The 20301-nt window shown below is 39.0% G+C and overlaps 1 long non-coding RNA gene across 1 annotated transcript; it reads right to left on the bottom strand.

Moving 5' to 3' along the window:
- Positions 1-9849: 9849 nt before the first annotated feature.
- Positions 9850-12937, bottom strand: LOC118803611. Its single transcript, XR_005006885.1, has 3 exons — positions 12900-12937; positions 10036-10096; positions 9850-9942 (listed from the first exon to the last, which is right to left on the bottom strand). It is a non-coding gene; the product is annotated as an uncharacterized LOC118803611 (long non-coding RNA).
- Between the last annotated feature and the right edge of the window lie 7364 nt (positions 12938-20301).

Here is a 20301-nt window from a genome sequence, read left to right as displayed (position 1 = left end):
GAATAGGCCTGTAATACCTGTAATAAATGGGGTGGAAGATGTACTGACGATAGAAGAACTGAAACTCCAGTGTGTCATTTTTATATTTCATTTTCTTGAAAAATGATATCATTTACTGGCTGGGGATTTCTGAAGTAAAGGTTATTGCTCACTTGATTATGCATGGTCGATTAAACCGATTGCGAAACTAGTGAAACCAGACTTGGCTAACTCTATATACTTATTAACCATATGATATTTTTACTACAGTCACTTAAAATGGAGAGGAATGTATTGCCGTACATGCATTTACTTTATAATGCAACATAATAGACAACTCCACACAGTACAGATGTATTTCACATCTGTTTCTGTTGAAAGGTTGCTCTATTTTGTTGAGGCCTAGTCAGCACCAATAGAAATCAACTGGAAACCAGTTGCACATTTGTATACAGTTTAAGCTACTTTGCTTTGCAGTTTTGCTGTAGTTTTTGCTATAGGAAGCTTTGAATCTTAAAATTTTAAAATAAGCAGTAACACAGTGAAGAGTGCTGCAGCACAGATATATGTGCGGTTCAAATTTATGCACTGTAATAAATTATTTGTTGACCCAACTTAGTCATCATTAACATGTTAAGTTTACTCAACTTACCTATGTTTTGTTCAGCAATCAGCAATCAGTTAATTTACTCAACTGTTTATTTCAATTTGTATTCGTTAGTTGTGACTTTTTTTACTAGCTTTTTTTCTTATTCATGATTTTTTTTACCAACAATTCACACTATTTCCATTCATTCAGATCAATAATGTGAAAAGCTCAGAGGTTTGCAGTAAAACACACATACATCAGTGCCATAGACAGTGACTCTACCCAATGATATGAATAAGGTTTCTAAATTAAATCACTCACCTCGAACAGCAGTCCACACCTACACAGTACAACTACACTTCCTGTTAATTCACAGTGTGCGTTCAAGAATGTCATCAAACCAACGCACCATGTACTTTTTCAACATAATTTTGAAAGTCAAAACTTGGCCATTGCATCCATGTGACCAGGTGTGCGAAGTATTAATAACCACGTGCTAATATGAACTGAAAAGAAAGTGCCAGAAAACAGGCAAATATCTCAAGTGCCATTGCCACTGTGATAAATCTGATGATTTAAGCTTGAATATTAGACAAAAACACAGCTTGGTGTGGCTACAAGTCTGAAAATACAAACTGTGATTTGGAAAACAAAAATACAAAAAGCAATCTTGAATTTTTTAACTGTCGCAAAATTCAGCTTCAGAAACAGAACAGTTAAAACTTCTCAGATTGAAAAAAAATCTACTCCTCAACACGTTAAAGTATCCTCTCACTGATATTCCCCAGTGCCTCAAAACATTTATTACGTCTGATGTGGGAGAGCAGTGTTACTGTAGGATGAGGGAGAGCACTGTTACTGTAGGATGTGGGAGAGCACTGTTACTGTAGGATGAGGGAGAGCACTGTTACTGTAGGATGTGGGAGAGCAGTGTTACTGTAGGATGAGGGAGAGCACTGTTACTGTAGGATGAGGGAGAGCACTGTTACTGTAGGATGAGGGAGAGCACTGTTACTGTAGGACGAGGGAGAGCACTGTTACTGTAGGATGAGGGAGAGCACTGTTACTGTAGGATGAGGGAGAGCACTGTTACTGTAGGATGAGGGAGAGCACTGTTACTGTAGGATTTGGGAGAGCAGTGTTACTGTAGGATGAGGGAGAGCAGTGTTACTGTAGGATGAGGGAAAGCACTGTTACTGTAGGATGAGGGAGAGCACTGTTACTGTAGGATTTGGGAGAGCACTGTTACTGTAGGATGAGGGAGAGCAGTGTTACTGTAGGATGAGGGAGAGCAGTGTTACTGTAGGATGAGGGAGAGCAGTGTTACTGTAGGATGAGGGAGAGCAGTGTTACTGTAGGATGAGGGAGAGCAGTGTTACTGTAGGATGAGGGAGAGCAGTGTTACTGTAGGATGTGGGAGAGCAGTGTTACTGTAGGATGAGGGAGAGCACTGTTACTGTAGGATGAGGGAGAGCAGTGTTACTGTAGGATGAGGGAGAGCACTGTTACTGTAGGATGTGGGAGAGCAGTGTTACTGTAGGATGAGGGAGAGCAGTGTTACTGTAGGATGTGGGAGAGCAGTGTTACTGTAGGATGTGGGAGAGCAGTGTTACTGTAGGATGAGGGAGAGCAGTGTTACTGTAGGATGTGGGAGAGCAGTGTTACTGTAGGATGAGGGAGAGCAGTGTTACTGTAGGATGTGGGAGAGCAGTGTTACTGTAGGATGTGGGAGAGCACTGTTACTGTAGGATGTGGGAGAGCAGTGTTACTGTAGGATGTGGGACAGCTTTGGTCCCTGCTTGGATAGTTGGACTGTAGGATGCGAGTGGAGAGGCATTAAGGTGCAATGCAAAGCGCATACACAGATCATGTTAAACCAATTTCAATGATCAACAATTTAGTATTTCAGAATCTTTTTATCATCTAGTCTATATTACTGAGAGAAAATACACCATAATTCACAAAAACCTTCATGGAAACGCTTTATGAAACGTTTATGAACACGGGGAAAGTTGGAGAACACAGAAATGAAATGAGACGAAATGTATTGACCTTCATAAATCACAAACTGTAAGAAGTGGATCATCAGTTCAGCTGAAAAAAATGTGGTAACGAACTAAAGAACCTCAACTCAAATAATTACTTTGATTGAAAGAATTGTTCATTCAAAGTATTGTTTATGTTGAATTGTAATTATGTCAGGTAGCCCTGATATCACGGGACTGTTATGCTTCACCTCACCTCAAGAGGCTGTTAAAGACTGTAATAGGAACATATATAAGAGAACTGGACATTGTAAAGACTTAATGTTTACTTACCTGCTGTGAGGGAACTATAGGAGTGGGAGCCTGGGTGATCTTGTACCTTTATGGGTCTGGAAGGGTCCATGAGGATCCAAGTGATGGGGGGAACTTGTAGACAGAGAAGCTGTGGAGAGGGAAGTTATGATTAGAGCATGCTAAATAATTAAAGATGTGAATGGTACCATGATGTATCTGTATATACACATATGCACTAATTATGGTGGCTATTACTGTATCATCATGTCAGTGTAACCATGTCTCTTATTCTGTGCTCACGTCACCCAGGGTGTACACGTGGGATGACGCAGATCCTAAGTGGGAGGGGCCACCCGCTTAAAAGGGGGAGACAGAAGTATGGCTGGAAACTGGCGTTAGTGAAGGAGTTCTGTGAGGCTTCGCAGCCCCAGATTCCAAGAGTATAGAATAACAGTCATATGTTGATTTTGGGTCAGTGAGGTTATTCTTTAACTGCCTAGTCCTTTTAATCTCATATTTGTCCCATGAGTGTAATTATTTTGTGTGTGAAACTTCAATAAACTGAGACCACTTTGGGGACAGGAAACCAAGTTGTTGTAGTGATGCTGCTGGGACCTCCGACCCACTCAACCACTAAAACCACCTAGTGTGTGTTACTTCCTTTACACGTGGTAACATCATGTCATGAATAAAACTAGTTAATATAATTGTTACCACTTTAAATCGTATTTTAGTTGAACTGACAAACAACTTTTTAGCTACATTAAAAAAGCCCAAATCTGCTGTTAGGGCAATAATTAAGATGTTAAAACAACCAGAGCTGTAGTGAACCTTTCTGGATATGCACTAATGCTCTACATCACAAACCTCCTGAAAAGGCCATGATTTGGAGTAAATTCCAATGATTCCAGGCATTTGGGAATCTGCATAGAAAGGCACACTTCCACAACACATGCATCAATATATAAGCTGAATTTTACTTTGGACAAAGTGGAACAGAGGAAAGTGGAATAGTTTAATTGTTCAGAGAATTAAATCAAAATTCATCATCATCAGCATCAAATTCCTCCAGCACTCATCCAGCCACAATTCCAGTCATTTTTGTGGTGAAGCTGCTTCATGTTGTCATAGAGGAACCTTTTTTGTTAGAAATTCTACACATGCCAAACACTTTTCTCTCACATTTTAACATAAAGTCAAGCAAGAAAACAACAATGGCATCTTTATGGCCTTTTAGCTAAGGATGTCCTTAATTTCTGTGGTCAGCAGTGATGTTAGCCAACAGCAGATGTCACTAAAGTGCAGCGTTTCTACTAAATAACTACTAAACAGCTGCAGCCCATCAGGACATTGTTTGAATCTGCAGCAGATCATGCTGCTGTGAATCATGTCTGTGTATTTTCTATCATCTTTTGTCTAGAAGATTCAGGTTATAGCTGTACTTTCTAACTGCCAGTTTATTACAGCTGACTGAGTCCAGTTCTCTAATAGCCTGGACGATATAAGTTTGAAGCAGAACTGATTCTTTCATGGAAAAAGTCAAAGGTGACCACACCAAAAGAGTCACAAGGTTAAAAAAAAACACAGCTACAAGACACAATAGTAAAGCTGCTTCTACTGAAACAACACAGAGATCGTAGCATAAAAACCTCCAACAGTCATTGTAGAAGGTCATTATGAGGTTAAAATTATGCACAGGCAGTTGCTGCATAATGTGGCTTTTCGAAAATGCAGGGTTTTCTAAATCTGTCACAACCTCAAACCCACAGGAAGCATCACAGGCTGGTATCTAACGCTTTTTTAAAGAAATATCCCAGCCACCATGATGATACGCTCATCAGACCACAAGTACTAATCCTGATTGACACATGTATGTACACTCACTGAGCACTTCTTTTAGATACACCTACATTGTTTCTACTCTCATTGTCCATTTTATCAGATCCACTCACCATATAGACGCACTGTGTAGTTCTACAGTTACAGACTGTAGTCCATCTGTTTCTCTGCATACTTTGTCACTCTGTTCTTCAAGAGTAGATCAGACACAGCTGTTACAACATCATCAGGATTCAAATGCAATAAACTGACAAGAGCCCAAAACCATTCAAGATTGTCTACTCAAAAAAAAAGTAATCATCAATTATTAAGTTTAAAAGCATCACCTGTTTATATTAATCACAGCAGGGCGAGCTATTCTGGTAAATTTCAACACTAAACACCATCGTGGTGAACAAAACAAAAACATGTTAAATGTATCCAAACCTACGCTTTAGCAAGGGCATGACACGTTGCAGCACAAAAAACGTTTACAATGACGAGAACTGACAAAAAATAAGAGAAAAACAGGTCATTAAGAGAAACAACCTCAAAGAATTCTGGGTATCTCTGCCCTCAGTGGTACAATAAAAACAGATTACATGAGGCAAAATCTCTATCATTACAAATGAAAATAATTAATTCATTAAAATGAAGTGTGTTATTTTCTCATTTCAGCATTTGGCCCTATATATCTGCTGTTTTATAAAGCATTCCACCTTTCAAAAGAAATATTCCATATTCAGAAACGAGGCTAACGAGCCACTGTTAACTGTTTTGTGTCCTATTTCTGTTTTTTGTTTCACTCAAAGCAGGGGGTGGGTGAGGGGGTAGGGGGTGGTGTTTGGAGGGGTGTTGGGGGGTTGTGGGACCACGTCACCTTATATCTATATGATCATTAATAAACAATGAGTTGTGACATTAATAGCGTAGTGAAAAATAAAAAAACAAATTAAAAAAATTATGTCCCCTGGAAAAGGGGGGGTGGTGTGGGCAAGGAATGTTGGCCTGGGAATATAAAAACAAATAATAATAATTAACATTAGCGAACTTGGCTAGCTGGCTTTCACACACTCGAACTGCTTTCATGTCTAGTTTATGGTCAACACGTGGTCAAAGTAGTTATCGTTGCTGTAAAAAGCCACTGAAAAAGAATGTAAAACATAGATAGCTCATCTTATGCTAGCTGGTCTGCTAGCATAAGATAACTGCATTCATAATTACATGGTGATTCAAGTAGTTAAATTACATTTTTGCCATTTTTTGTGTAGTTAACTACTGAAACTAAAACACAATGTTGGGCCATGAAAATCATGACATTCATGAATAGTGGGGTATTCTTTTTTTTATTTTTTGGTATATGTGTGACCTGTGGACAAGTGGGACTGCAATAAACTCGGTTGTGTTGATTACTTTGGTGGCGTGTGAGTTTTTTGTATAATATTTTGTCATAATTTTGTATCACTTGTACATTGACAATTCAATATTTTTTTCAGTAGTTTGATCTTCTTTAAGTAGCTTTAGTTAACAAACCAATGCGAGTATATATACATATATTGACACATGTACTTAAGGTTAGCTTTGAGAGAATGTAACTATCAACTACCAGTTAAATCAACTAAAGTCAATGAAGTCAAATAAAAAAGAATGAACTGGGTTTTTCCAAGTCTCATGGGATTTTCACCTAGTATCATGAGACACACGCAAATAAATGAAGTCTGTTGGACATATATACCATCTCAATCAGCTATTCTGAGTTAGGGGAACTTTTCTGATGATTTCTTGTATTCAAATATATTATTAGCATGTAGTTAAATTTTTTTTGCATATTGAGTGTGTCATTCCTCTTGTTTTCCTCTGCGTTGTCTTTCCCCCTAGGCTATTTTCCATTAGGTGTGTGTGTTCTTTCTATTTTTCGGTTATTCACCTCTCCTCGTTACCACATTCTCTATTGCTCAGTGTGGTTCTAAACTCACTGGGCGACTACACTGACCACTCTTAAACCAACTCTACAAAGACAATTTGAACCAACGTAAGTATATGGGTCGTGGTAATGAGCTGTGATAGCAGATTAAGTTTAGCCAATTTAAGTAGCTTAATTAGCTACTTAAATATTTTGAAAGCCATAGAAGTCATATCATTTGTGTAGAAATTCAATCAAGTTCAGGTAAAGAATGATTTTTTTGTGTGTCAGTTAAGGAATATTTTGCTTTTGCTAATTTAACCCATTTTCATCTTCATCCTTCTTATCCACTCTTGGAATCACTATGGGATATTTTCATTTTATCGTGCTAATATTTCAATTAAAATCATCATTAATGTGTCACGTATAAGAATGTGTATCACAATGACACCTTTCTCTGAATGTGTCAGTGACACCTTTCTCTGCTTAATAATAATAATAATAATAATAATAATAATAATAATAACAATAATAATAACAGCTCAACGAAGGATCTCACTGATCTTTTTTTATTTTTCATTTAGCAAACAAAGAAAATAAGACACACAGTGAATCACCTGAACCCACTTGGGACAATAATGAAACAAGTTATTAATAAAATTGTTAGTAATCTTTCCAATATTTACAAAAATACAAACACCACTGTGTGCTTCCACTCAGTGACAACTTTAAGGTCTGCCTACTTTACAGGTCCTCTGTGTAGGTGGACAGTTACAGACTGTCCACCTACCTTGTGCAGGACAATTACAGATTGTAGCCCATCTGTTGTACAGCAGAATTTGCGATCCCTATCCTCCCAACTTCCCCTCAAACACATAATAGCTACCAAGTGTATGAAAGAACCTGACATTGCTGACTGCATCTACAGGAAACATCAGCTACCTATTTTCACTCTATGTTTAAAATGTATGGGAACATTATGACATCCAAAAGCTTTTCAGTCATTCTGAACGAGGCAAAATGAGTTCTCCATAACACCATAGCCAGAAATGTGCTTTTGTATGAGCTGTCTGCTTCAGGTGATAAAAGGCTTCACTTGGGTGGGCACCCTCCCTCGCAGCAGTTGCATTATATCACTGGAGTGGGTGATTCTCTGGAGTGTGGGGAAAAACCTAATGCAGGGCACACATTAACACAGACTTCTTACGTTGTTAAAGAAGGTCAAGCAGCGTGAGCTTCTGGCCACATCAACACATTTCCTGGTCGCGGTCTCCCACCAAAATTCAGAGCGATTCGTCAGTGTTATAAAGAGAGTGCCAAAGAGTGCTTTCAGGGCATGTAAGTCATTTTTTCAACAGATTATTCGGTCACTGAGCTGTTTGTGTAAACCACAAAATTCAACCTTATATCACTTTAATCAGCATCTTGTTTCCTACAACGCAGCACCGTTTTGGAGCAGATGACACGCTCACAGCAAGCGCTAGTTAGGCTTAAAGTACAGCCTCCGTACTGAGGGGTTAGTTCTAACACAGTGTCACAACTAAGCCACCTTTAGTAAACAATAACAAATAAAGTACATTTTTGTTCCACATGTTTACACAGATTTTAAAATGAAAAGTTATTCAGAAACAATCTTCCATATTTTACTGATGTGTGATGTTTTTTAGTTGCTGTCCTTCACTGGACAAAGGATAAATTTGTCATTGTTTGACACACAGTCTCATATATAATTTAATGCGTTTGTGTATATATCAGTTAATCTGTCTGTCTGTCTTATATAGCAGATATATAGAGAGATAATATATAATGCAGTGCGGTTGGACAACATGGTTGGTTTTTACAACATAGAATTATATCGAATGAACTTTGTTCGCACTGATTCATCACACTTTTCTAGCAGGTGTTAAACTGACCCTCTGTCTGTTTCAGTTAACCGCTCCTATGGGGTGAACTGTAAGATTGAGTCTCCCGTCATTTTGGGTGGAATTGCACCTGAACCGTAGGAGCTAGAAACAAAGTTCAAGTGTTCATTTGTAGCAGAGATGTACATGTTACTCGGATAAAAATATGATTATTCCAATCCACTCCCCCGCTCTCCCCTATGTCATCAAAATATGGATCTCAAAATATGTCATCAGTAATATAGACTGCGTATCTTTTTGACAACCCAGGTTTGAGATAAAGACCATGACAACACCCCTCCCTCCTCAGTAATGCAACTCATATGCACAATCATCTGTTTAACATGTCGTTCTTTTTTGATGAAGTTTAGGCCTCAAGTTTTCTGACCTCTGGCTCTTTAGTTGTAATTCTACATGAGATCTGTTCTGTTTCAGCCATCATGAACTGAATCACCTCCACTGCTAATAGTGTGAGATGATGAAGCCCAGTCTTAGAGATTCAGCAGGTTGTCAAAGCAGGAGAGAAATAAAGATGTTTTAGATCTAGATGGTCTCGAACATTCTGCTGTGGGTGGTGGGGCAACACTAGCTGTGTGTGTTTGGGGTGTCTGAGCTCTGTATCTCAGTCAGCTCTGTGTACGTGCGGTCCTCTACATGTGCACGTGTTTCCTGAACCCAGAGATTCTTTCTGTAGACCAACACACACAGCAGAGGGTCTATGATCACTCTCAAACTCATCAGGGAAGCCCCCATCACCCACAGATCCCAGTTATCCCTCATAACAGTCCATATGATGACGAAGGTCACGTGTAAGATTATGGCAAAAGTGAGAAAAGCCAGTATTGTAGAACTCGGCTTCCTGGTTCTGTAAGGGGAGTCGCTGATTTGGGGTGGAGCTCTACAAGTGATTATACATGATATCAGTGTTATAATTAAGAGAAGTGGCAGACTGAAGACTATTAGAACTGATGTACTGAAAAACTCACAGAGAAAGAAGCCAATAAAAGCAATGACAGAGATGATGATGGAGCAAGAAGGAAAGAAAGCCTGAGCTGAGCAGAGTGGATGTCTCAAAGAGAGAGCGCCCTCTAGAGCCACCACTTGTTGGAGGAGAAAGCCATAGATTTTTGATCCTGACCATAAAGAGGTAAATACCCTGCATGTCGTGCTCGTCTTCCAGCATAAAACATTCTGCAACAATTGCATCACTATGTATGGACTCATAAGCAGCTCCAGCAGATCACAGAGAAGGAGCATCATAATAAAGGCTGAAAGTCGACCTCCACTCTTAGAATGACGATGCAGGGCACACAGAGCCCAAACCAGAGCTGGCAGACCAACACACTCTCCAGCGATGAGGAAGACGGACAGTCTGATCTTTCCAGCCACACGCTGTTGAAAATGAAACCCAGGATATGGAGAACGGGAGAAAAGAATATGTGCCATTGTATTGTTTGCTGAAATAATCATTTCCTGTGATAAAAAAAAGAGAAATGATTTATTTTGTGATATTTTATAATCATTCATTTAGCACTGCAAAGAATGTGACAGGGTTGGGTTACTTACGTAATGATGGACTGACTGCAGACAACTGTATACACTAAGCACAAACAGCCTTCTGAGAGCACTGAAAAAGATGAAAACATTAGTCTAACACAAACAAGGGTCATGGAAGGCTATTGTCTGATTGTAGTGCAGAGGGAGGAATGCGCTCAAGGTCTTTATTCCGAAGTGCTAACAGCAGGTCTACCCTCTTAAAAATAAAGCATCCATAATGGTTCTTTGGAGTGATGTTTCAGACAAAACACTATTTTTTTTTAAAAAAAGCATTTGCTGATGAGTTGTGCAAGCATGAGGAACCTTGTGAAGTTTAACAAACCTCCACACAATATAAACATAAGGTTCTATACTGTCCTGGATAGTACCTTTACATTATTTGGAGGTTCTTACAAAATAGTAGTTGAGGTTATTCACACTCACACATCGTTTACAAATATAGTTCATTAAAGAATCATCCGCTGAAGTTCTTTAAGGAACCAAAAGTGGTTCATCCACAGTGATGCATCATGTCAAGGAACATTTTAAGGCAGGGTTTCTCAACCACTGGGCCCTCTGGTGGGTCTGTACTGAGGAAGTGGTCTGTAATGGGCCATCAATAGCACTTTGTAATAAAAATGACTGAAAAAGACTAGACGTTTGCTTTGTGTTGTTTCATTGGAAGTATCTATTTGGGTTGAATAACAGCAGTTAAATTGTCTATTATCACATAAATATCTTGATTGTATAGAAACAAATAAAGTAGTAGAAAGTTAAAAATCCACTACTTTACATTATCTAGCAAAGAAAAAAGTCATATAAACTGTAAATGCTGACTCTACCTGCATTAGGCCACATGTCCTCATCCACACCACACCTAATGTTCTCTATAGTTTATATACATTTATAAATAAGCATTTGCTTATTATGAGCTGGGCCCATCATGCACAGTCCATTATAAACAAAATGACTCCAGAAGTGATCCATCATTATAGATGGTCAACACCTGGGCTAGACTTCAGCTCAGATGGGAGTTGTGATTGGCCTGTTTATCAATTTGACTCAATAACATTATAATTTCTGGGGCAATGATTGCTGTCTGTTATACTGTTTGTGATTTAGCACATTGATATGCAGTTTATTTCATGTTAGATTCTGGAGAACAGTGTAAGAGGAAAGTCTTGCTTTTCATTTTGCCGCCCATGTTAAGTGATCAGTGCTTTCAAACAGGCTGCGCGTGAGAAGCCCCAGACGTCGCACTGAAGCGCCAAATACACTGAGCAGCTAAATACACTCAAATAAGCCATGAAAATCAAGATAAATTAAACAAAAGACCATATAAAAACTTAACTAAGCGATTTTTTTATGTAATTCATGACGAAATATTAGTTAAATATTCCGTGCTGCAAAACAGATTTCCCGGCTGGTCCACCAGGCTTGAAACTTTTGCCCAATCACAAGTCAGAATGCTGCCCATGATAAACAGATTTACCGTGAACATTTAGAAATGATATTTCTATTGCGCAGAGTGACTGATGTGACCGTTTATCCGTCTGAAAACAGGAGTGTCTGTATAACTGTCTCGCTGCTCCGCTCCGCAGCTCAAACACTGTATGTATGAAAGGCCAGCGCGTAACTCTCACCATGCAGAGGCAGCATGTGTGAATCCAGCGTTACAGCGATGGCGGAGCCTTCAGTCTGGCGGCCACAGCTGCCCAGCAAAACACCTAAAATAACTGCTCTGTGGTTTAATTCCTGCTTTGTGTTTACTGGGAGAAAATGGCGTTTGGTGAAGTTACTCACAGTGAGCATGAGAGAGAAATCCGACCTACACCCTCTGCGTTAAAAGCTAGCGTATGGAAGCACTTTGGCTTTTATGAAGTTGAAGGGAAAAAGTACAAGAGTCACACTACATACAAGTTGTGTCACACTAAACTAAAGATATTTTGGAAGCACAACAAACCTGAGAAACCATGTTACACGTTTTCATCCGGAGGAGGAAGAAAAACGGCTGGTTGTAGTTGCTGCCAACCAGAGGGCCACCGAGCAAGCGCTTCCACTCAACTCGGAAAGGGCGAAGCGAATTACAAACTCTGTCTCAACTTTTATTGCCAAGGATTTGCGTCCGTTCTCAGTCAATGGAATCACTGAAGAAAACGGCTAGTACAACTGTAACGTGATGCGTGGACATCCATCACCACTGGATCTTATGTCACCATAACATCACATTTTATCACAGATGAGTGGCGGCAGCGTCTCATGTGCTCCAAACAAGAGCAGTGAACGAGAGCCTTCCAGTTGACTCGCCTCATCACTTCCATTTGTTTTATTAATAAACGATATTGGAAGTAAATTCATTATGGATCATTACAAATACTTTGCTTTAAAAGTACCAAGTCCTCACACAGTGGGAAAAAAAGGAATCCTGTATAGAAAAAAAGATGCTTCGTTTTATAATCACATCGCAGCCTCTGAATCGTAATCTCATTGAATCGTGAGGTGCCTAGATATGGCCCGAAACATCGCTGTGTTGAAAATTGCTCCAAAAATGACATTTTTGAGCAAAAAAAAGATGAGTTTTGTTTTTGCATGAGCCTTCATGCTTCCTAGTGATACATAGGTGAGCCTTATGGAGAAAAAGGCTGAGAACCTCCACTTTTGCTTTATTTTTTAAGAATGTAGACCTACTTCGACATGCATTCAGTTAACACTAAAGTTTTGAGATGAAAACAAAGACCACATTCCTCCCGTTCCACTCTGATCACATTATATACTATTATATACTACACCATATTTTTAGGGGAAATACAAAATTACCATACAATATTTTGTTTTATAGATTTAGACAGTTACTATATCAACAGTAAACATGAAGTAATGCAATCTGCTTTTACCTCCGTCACCAGCTCCTTCCAACGTTGCTCCGAAAGAGAGGAATGTGGTTGTGAAACAAAATCCATGACACCCTCTCTCTTTCATACTGATGTGAAAAGAGGAACAGGAACATGCAGCAGGAGCTACAGCACGGGTGTAGTGTCATGGGTGGGGGCTTACAATAAATATAATAAATAAATAAAATAGAATAAAAACAATGGTGTGTATTCATTGCATATAGTTTGGTTTAGGTGTTGACCTTAAAAGCTGCAAATCGCCTTAAAATCCCATACGTTCTATTTTGAAATATGTAGGAGTCCAGATACCAGGCTAGGGAGTGGTCATTGAGAAGGACAAACCCTTTGATGGTAGGCATGAATGTTATCTCTGCATGTCGGGATGCTCTCTTCCAGAAACAGGAGCGGCATTTCTCTTTGGCCCTATCAGAATCCATGGAATGGAACTTTTGCCTCACGTCAACAGATTACTGGTCAAGTACAGAGGCGTGCAAAGTTTACTGTCATCACGGACAATAACCTGTGGTTTACTGGCAGACAGCCAAATTAGGAGCTACTGAACAGCAGTGGGCAGCTCAGTTCTGATTTTACAAAAATCAAGTATCGTGTTTGTATGGTTTTGATAGCCGGCGCATGTCCCTGTATTATATCTCGTTGCAGTATTAAGAGCTACAGAGCAAATATAAAGCCAATACAGTAGTCATTCATGTTGTAGTCATTCATTTTGCCCCAAAGTACAAATAGGATATTTGCAACTTTGTCCTGTACATAATCAGGTGGTACCGCCCTTTAGTGTGCTTTTGTCCCTCTTGTATTTCCCCATGTCTGAAATCCTCAACACATCACTTTAATGCTTTATGATAGGGAATTAATCAGCACGAGCAAAATAATAGACCCTACAATCATTAAGTTGGTGTGGAGTCCAACCAGCCAAAATATGACAGTCAACTCCTATGTTGGTCTTTCAAACAAACACATGAATACAGGAAGATGAGTGATGATAATTATGCACCTGTGTGGATGAGAAAGGGAAAAAAAATGCTGTTTCTAAATCAGAGACACTGTAGAAGATGAGCTTAGTCCTGGACTGCCCCTTACTCTGTCCATTTTGGTTGGTGGAAGTTCCCTAGTGAGCAAAGGCACAAACCACGTAGACCATTAATCTTTGGCCGAAGGAAAAGGCTTTAAAGGTCACTGCTAATTTGCCATTGCTGTGTGGACTGAGGGCTGTTTGGTGGTGTGTTGTGTTTTACTTGGACATCTAAATATATAACAGTCATCATCTTCTACCACATCCTCTGCCATCATACACTCTGCTACCACATGTAGTTTAATGTCATCAAGTTCAATACAGAGCAACTGACTGTACCCTCCATAAATAACAGCTTAGTGTTTTCCTGGTTCCCAGCACACCAAACTAACGAGTCTTTTCTAAGTTGAAGTAGAAGAGAGTGTGTTAGAGAAGGGAAAACATTAACACTGTGGGCCAGAACCTGTGCTCCAGACCAATGGCTCCCAAGTCCAGTACTGGGACCCTCCAGCCCCGAATGCTTTTAAGTTTCCCTGACCCCACCTACCTGATCCAGCTGATGAAGGACTTGACAATTGGCCGATGTGCTAAATTGGGTGTATTGAGGCAGGGAATAGTTAACACTGTGCAGGGCAGGGGGTCTTGACCTAAAGACTTAAAGACTTTGAGTACCTGAACATGTAATTTAAAACTTTTCCAGTACTAGTTTTATAACCTTTATGCCACTTTCCATGTGCAACAGTGAGGACTTGCATGGGGGCGACAAATTAAAGGAAAAACCATCATAAAGTGTCTCAGTAAGATGTTGGGCCACCATGAGCTGCCAGAGTGGCTTCAATGCCCCTTGGGAAAGATTGTATAAGTAGGTATAGGGCTCCCCCTACCCCTCTATCTCAACAAAATTGTATTTTGATATGGTAACTGGGAAGGCCACAGCATCTGATGTACATCATTCAGTTAGACTTTGGCCCAATCCCACCCCTTGCCCCTACCACTTAGCCCTTAGCCCTCCGTTTTGCGCGTTCACATCTAGGATTAGGGTGTCCCAATTTTTGTTGAGATAGAGGGGTAGGGGGAAGGAGGTTTTTTAGAGACTCCAAACAGAGTGATACGGAAAAAAAAGAAAAACCGGCAAGATGGCTGCGCGAGCGACCAAAGAAACCCACAAATGTAAGTATTTTCTCCGTTAAAAATTACGATAACCATTGTATTATCTTAGTTTAATGTCGTTTCAATATATTATGGTCGTTTTCTTAATAACAAGCATAAAAAATTGCTAAAAGTATGATAATGTCTCGGTAGCTAGCTAGCTAACTTTCCCGTTCCACCTTAAATAGTCCAGCAGTTCTGACACCTGAAGTGCCAGAACCTTTATTTCTAACAGTGTACCTACCAACACAAAGCATCCTGTCTATGGAGGTTGGATAGCTAGAGTCAATAGCCTAATGACTATATTTTGCAATTAACCAGCATGGAAGTGAGGTATTCTAAGCTAAAGTGTGTCAGTGTAAGCTGGGGGTCCACTCATCTCACCTGAGGATTCCCATTTAACCCAAGCACTGGCTCTGTAGCCAGACAGCTCAAAACATAGGGTAAAAAGGAACTGCAGTTGGATATAACATAGGTGTTATAGGTGTTATAGGATATAGGTGTTCCTTTGCTCCACCACATGTACTTCTACTAGCCTGCATCCACTTTGATTTTAAATCCAGAAGACCAGAGTTTGTAGCGAAGCGGACTGAGACCGACCTGATGCACAGCTGTTGGAACTGGAACAAAACTAAGAAATGATTCCCGGTGTTGGACTAAGAAACATGTGTACTGACACACCGTTAGTGGTGAACATTTACATTTGGGGGCAGTCGTGGGCTGGAGGGTAGGGAACCAGCCGTGTGAGAAAGGTCGCTGGTTCGATCCCCTCAGCCGACAGTACGTGACTGAAGTGCCCTTGAGCAAGGAACGTAACCCCCAACTGCTCCCCGGGCGCTGTGGATAGGGCTGCCCACCGCTCCGTGCAAGTGTGCTCACTGCCTCCTAGTGTGTGTGTGTTCACTAGTGTGTATGTGGTGTTTCACTGCATGGATGGGTTAAATGCAGAGGTGAAATTTTCCCGTTGTGGGAATAATAAGGGTCACTTAATCTTAATGCTTAAAGACACAACGCTTCTTGGATGTAGGATCTCGACACCTCAGTGGAAGGAGAGTGTACTGCGGAAGAGTCTATCTGAATCAGGCCCCCAGCTTTTGCCTTCCCAAGCATGTCAGTGGAAGTGAGTCTGCTTAGGCAAAAGAAGATCATCATTCAATTCCATTCCAGTCCAAAGATAAAGGCACACCTGAGCTGTTGTAGATCACCTTATGGCCGTGTCCTCTCCTAGAGAGACAGGACTGTCCGTCATTTGATCCACATCACATGCCTGTCAATCACGCTATGACATTGAAATAAACATTTATCCATAGTATATATACTATTATATATACTATTATATATGTATAGTGTATATATATATATATATATATATATATATATATTATTTTTATAAAATAATACAAAGAGTGTCTCAGATTTTTGGCTTTCAGCAGTAAATTGTAAGCATATAGCAACATGTTTATGATCATAAAACACATGTTCTGTTTATTTGAGGGGAGCTTTTACAAAAAAATAATTAATTAATTAAAAATTTACATTTATTTCATGCAGTTACTGAATAATTTGCCTTACGACTTGGTCATGTAAATTCAGATGGAAAAACCAAAATATACCCTGGAGAATAAGAGGTTAAAATATTCAGAAAGCCTCATGTCTTCAATCACTACTTACAGCCTTCTTAAAAGCTGCATTTTTGAAGTAAATTTGTTTAGTGAGTGATGTTGTTGCATTGTGACCAGTCAATGCATTTATTTTTTATTCTATAATTGAAAACACTGAAAAAAACAACAACAACAAATCAGTTGACAATATAGTTCCAAGAATGTAGAAAGGGCAGAAGAAAAGACTTCCTTTTATCCATTTTTGCTTTCGAAATGTAAAAAAGCCAGACACCAGTGAGGTGAATCAGATAAAATGTAGAAAACAAAAATATGAATAAGATGCAAATGAATAATGAAGAATAATGATCAAGCAATGAAGATATAATATCACTACCCTTTCAGCCACTATCAGTCTACACTGAAACATCCCAGCGTTCATTTTTCACACAGTACAGTAAGTTCTACAGAAAGGGCTCCAGCATTGACATTTAAGAAAAGAAATCCCAGTAACAACTTATTTTACAGTCACTTAAGTTCTGGATATAAACCCAGCAAGAGTGCAGTACAAACGCTAATGCTTAGGCGACTGTAAAAAGAGAATTGCCATGATTATGAGAAGACTTTTATCATGCATATCATGTTAGAACTCTCTGTTCAGGTTAAACTGGCCTTGGCTCAGTGCTAAACCTTGAGTGAAACACTCTGAGATTCTCCCTGCAGACCAGCACACAGAGGAGGGGGTCAAAGATGACTCTCAAACTCATGAGAGAGGCACACATCATCCACAGAACCCAGAGATACACCAGTTCAAGCCAGAAAATGACCCACAGCGAATACAGGACCATCATGAATATAGCAATATCCAATACTGTCAAATCTGGCTTCTCCAGTTTGTCTAACTGTGCAGCAGCCGCAGCTCTGAAAGTCACTATCCATGATAAGATCGTCATAGCCAAGACCAGAAAAGCACTCGTGAGGAAAAGAGCAGTTAAGCTGAAAAACTCACAGAGAAACATACAAATGGCAGCAAATATGTATACAATGATGGAGCAAGAAGGGAAGAAGACATGAGCCGAGCAGAGCGGATGTCTCTGAGACAGAGTGCTCTCCAGCACCACTACCTGATGGAGGTGAAAGCCACAGGTTCTTGACGTTCCCCATAAAGATGACAATACGCGGCACGTCATGCTTGTATCCCAACACGTTTCTCCGTTGACTAGTTTTGCCACTATGTATGGACTCAGAAGCAGTTCCACCACGTCATTGAGGAGGAGGAGGATGATGAAGGCTGAGATTTGGTGTCCACTCCTATGATGACGATACAGAACACGCAGAGCCCAGACTAGAGCCGGAAGACTCCCACACTCTCCAGCGATGAGGAAGATGGACAGTCTGATCTTGCTGTCCCGGGTGTTGCACTCAGGGTAAGTACAGTCATTGTGCATGTTGGAGAATAAGACGTGCGCCATAGTTCACCTCCTGCTTTGGCAGATGTCCTGTATAGAAAATGGAAAGTCAGCACTTTTGCTTGTCAGATAATAATATCTTTTCATTTTAGAGATAATATTGTGCCTGGATTGCTGCACTTACTGAAGCCCCGGACTGAAAACAGAGATCAGAATCAAAACCACCACCAAGCATGAGCCAACAAAAGAATGCTTGATTGGCTGTGTGTCTGTGGACCTGGAGAAAAATAAATAAATAAATAATAGTAACACTTATAAAGTAGCACCATCATACCAGATACTGTTTTTGTTAAACAATTGCACTGTACTATATCATCACTGTTGGAACAAACTTTGTGTCCCATTTTTTATGTGTCCCAGTTTTTCTTTCTTTCTTTCTTTCTTTCTTTCTTTTGCATAATTTGGAAATGCCAGATGCTCTTTACAATGTAATGGACAAATGAATAAAGAGAAAATTAATAAACCCCAAATTATTAAAATAATATGTTGTTACATTATCTTCCATTCTAAGTTCAAAATAAATGTTCCTAGAAAATTACTTTTTTTTTCGAGATATATACGTTTTTTTTTTTGTCAGCGAATACATATAAACATGTACTGTACAGTCATATGTAAATATGTTTGAACCCTCCTTGGTCAAATGACATATTTTGTTGATTTTCCAAGTGAAAATAAGTTTTCACATCCTCTACAGAGAACACATTTAAATAAACTTATCAATAAAGCTAAAACTAATAAAAATAAAATGTTATTATCCATTGCTTCTTTCATAGCTTTTTGACATTTTAATGTTTAAATTCAGCAAAATTCAGTAATTGCGTATTAAAGTGTGTTCTCTGTAGGGGGTGTGTTCACTTATTTACCCTTACAAAATCAACAAAGCACCATTTGACCAGGTGCACCCAAACTTTTGCTTATGACTGTGCGCTTTTCTTACTATGCTCCAAATATGGCTGTGTTTACTGTACTATTGCAGAAAATGTAAGATAAGTTCTCAAAAAATACTAAAGAATAATATTTTCCAACATCTCCAACATTTTTATATATTTTATATCTTACATTATACAGTGAGTTGCTCTGAGAAAGACGCTGTACAATAAAACACTATCCTGCCATTATTATTATTATTGTTGTTGGTGTTTCTGCCTCACTCTTGCATTTTTACACATTTTTTACATTTCATTTTTCTTGTGTTGTACAACAGTAATTGTCTGATTATTATTATTATTTTTTTTTTTTTGCATATAATACTAATGCTAGTTGTCCAACCTAAGTAAATAATATTTCTGAGGCAGGATTGCCTCGTTGTCTGGGGGGACGTTTTGGCCCAAATGTCTACATTTATATTTTCTTTTAAAAAAAATAATAATCTTAAGACAAATTGCACAAACTATGATTATTATATCTTTTACACTACTTTTAATGATAGAAAATAGATCAACTGACCCCAAAACGTCCGCAGGGGATAAATCCAAGGAATGCAGTGATCCAGATAAAATCTCAAAGTAAATCAGAGCAAATTCAGTACAGATGATGAGATTAGATATGGCCCCACCATTTGATCAGAGCAGAAAATAAAGGGGGGAGGTCTCTTATTCTGGGGGGCTTCATCCCTCAACTTAACCTATTTTTTTTTTTTCAAAAATCAAATAAATCCAGTTAAAGTTTGTGTAATTTAAAGCAATGTGCACTGTATCATTTAAAAACCTAAACTGTTGACGACAAAACAAATATATATCAAAATGCATTGAAGTGTTTATTAGGTTTGCTGTAACTGTAAATGTGTGTCTTATAGATCTATAAATGATAAGAGTAATAGCCTGAATATGCTGCCTGCTTGTGTTATAAAGAGTGCTACTACATTAAAAGTGAAGTCTTTAACACATTTTTAATTCATCAGTCACAACATGATGTTACAGAGTCTAGAAATTACTTTGCTTGAAATCAAATGTAGATTTCTTATGTTTTTGTACAATAAACACTGAACACAACTCTGTCACACTGAGTATGAAATCAGTAACGCAAACCAGAGCGTTCATTATAAAAACTTCATCACAGAAAAGAAAACATTACACTACATTAAGCACGACTGTAATATTATCTTACCTGGTTTGTCAGATGATTATACTAATAATGCGGTTCTGAATGAAGAGAGAAGA

Source organism: Colossoma macropomum, unplaced genomic scaffold (assembly GCF_904425465.1).
Source record: "Colossoma macropomum unplaced genomic scaffold, Colossoma_macropomum, whole genome shotgun sequence".
NCBI lineage: Eukaryota > Metazoa > Chordata > Actinopteri > Characiformes > Serrasalmidae > Colossoma > Colossoma macropomum.
Note: the sequence above shows the minus strand (reverse complement) of the source record. Positions and strands in the feature narration are given on the sequence as shown.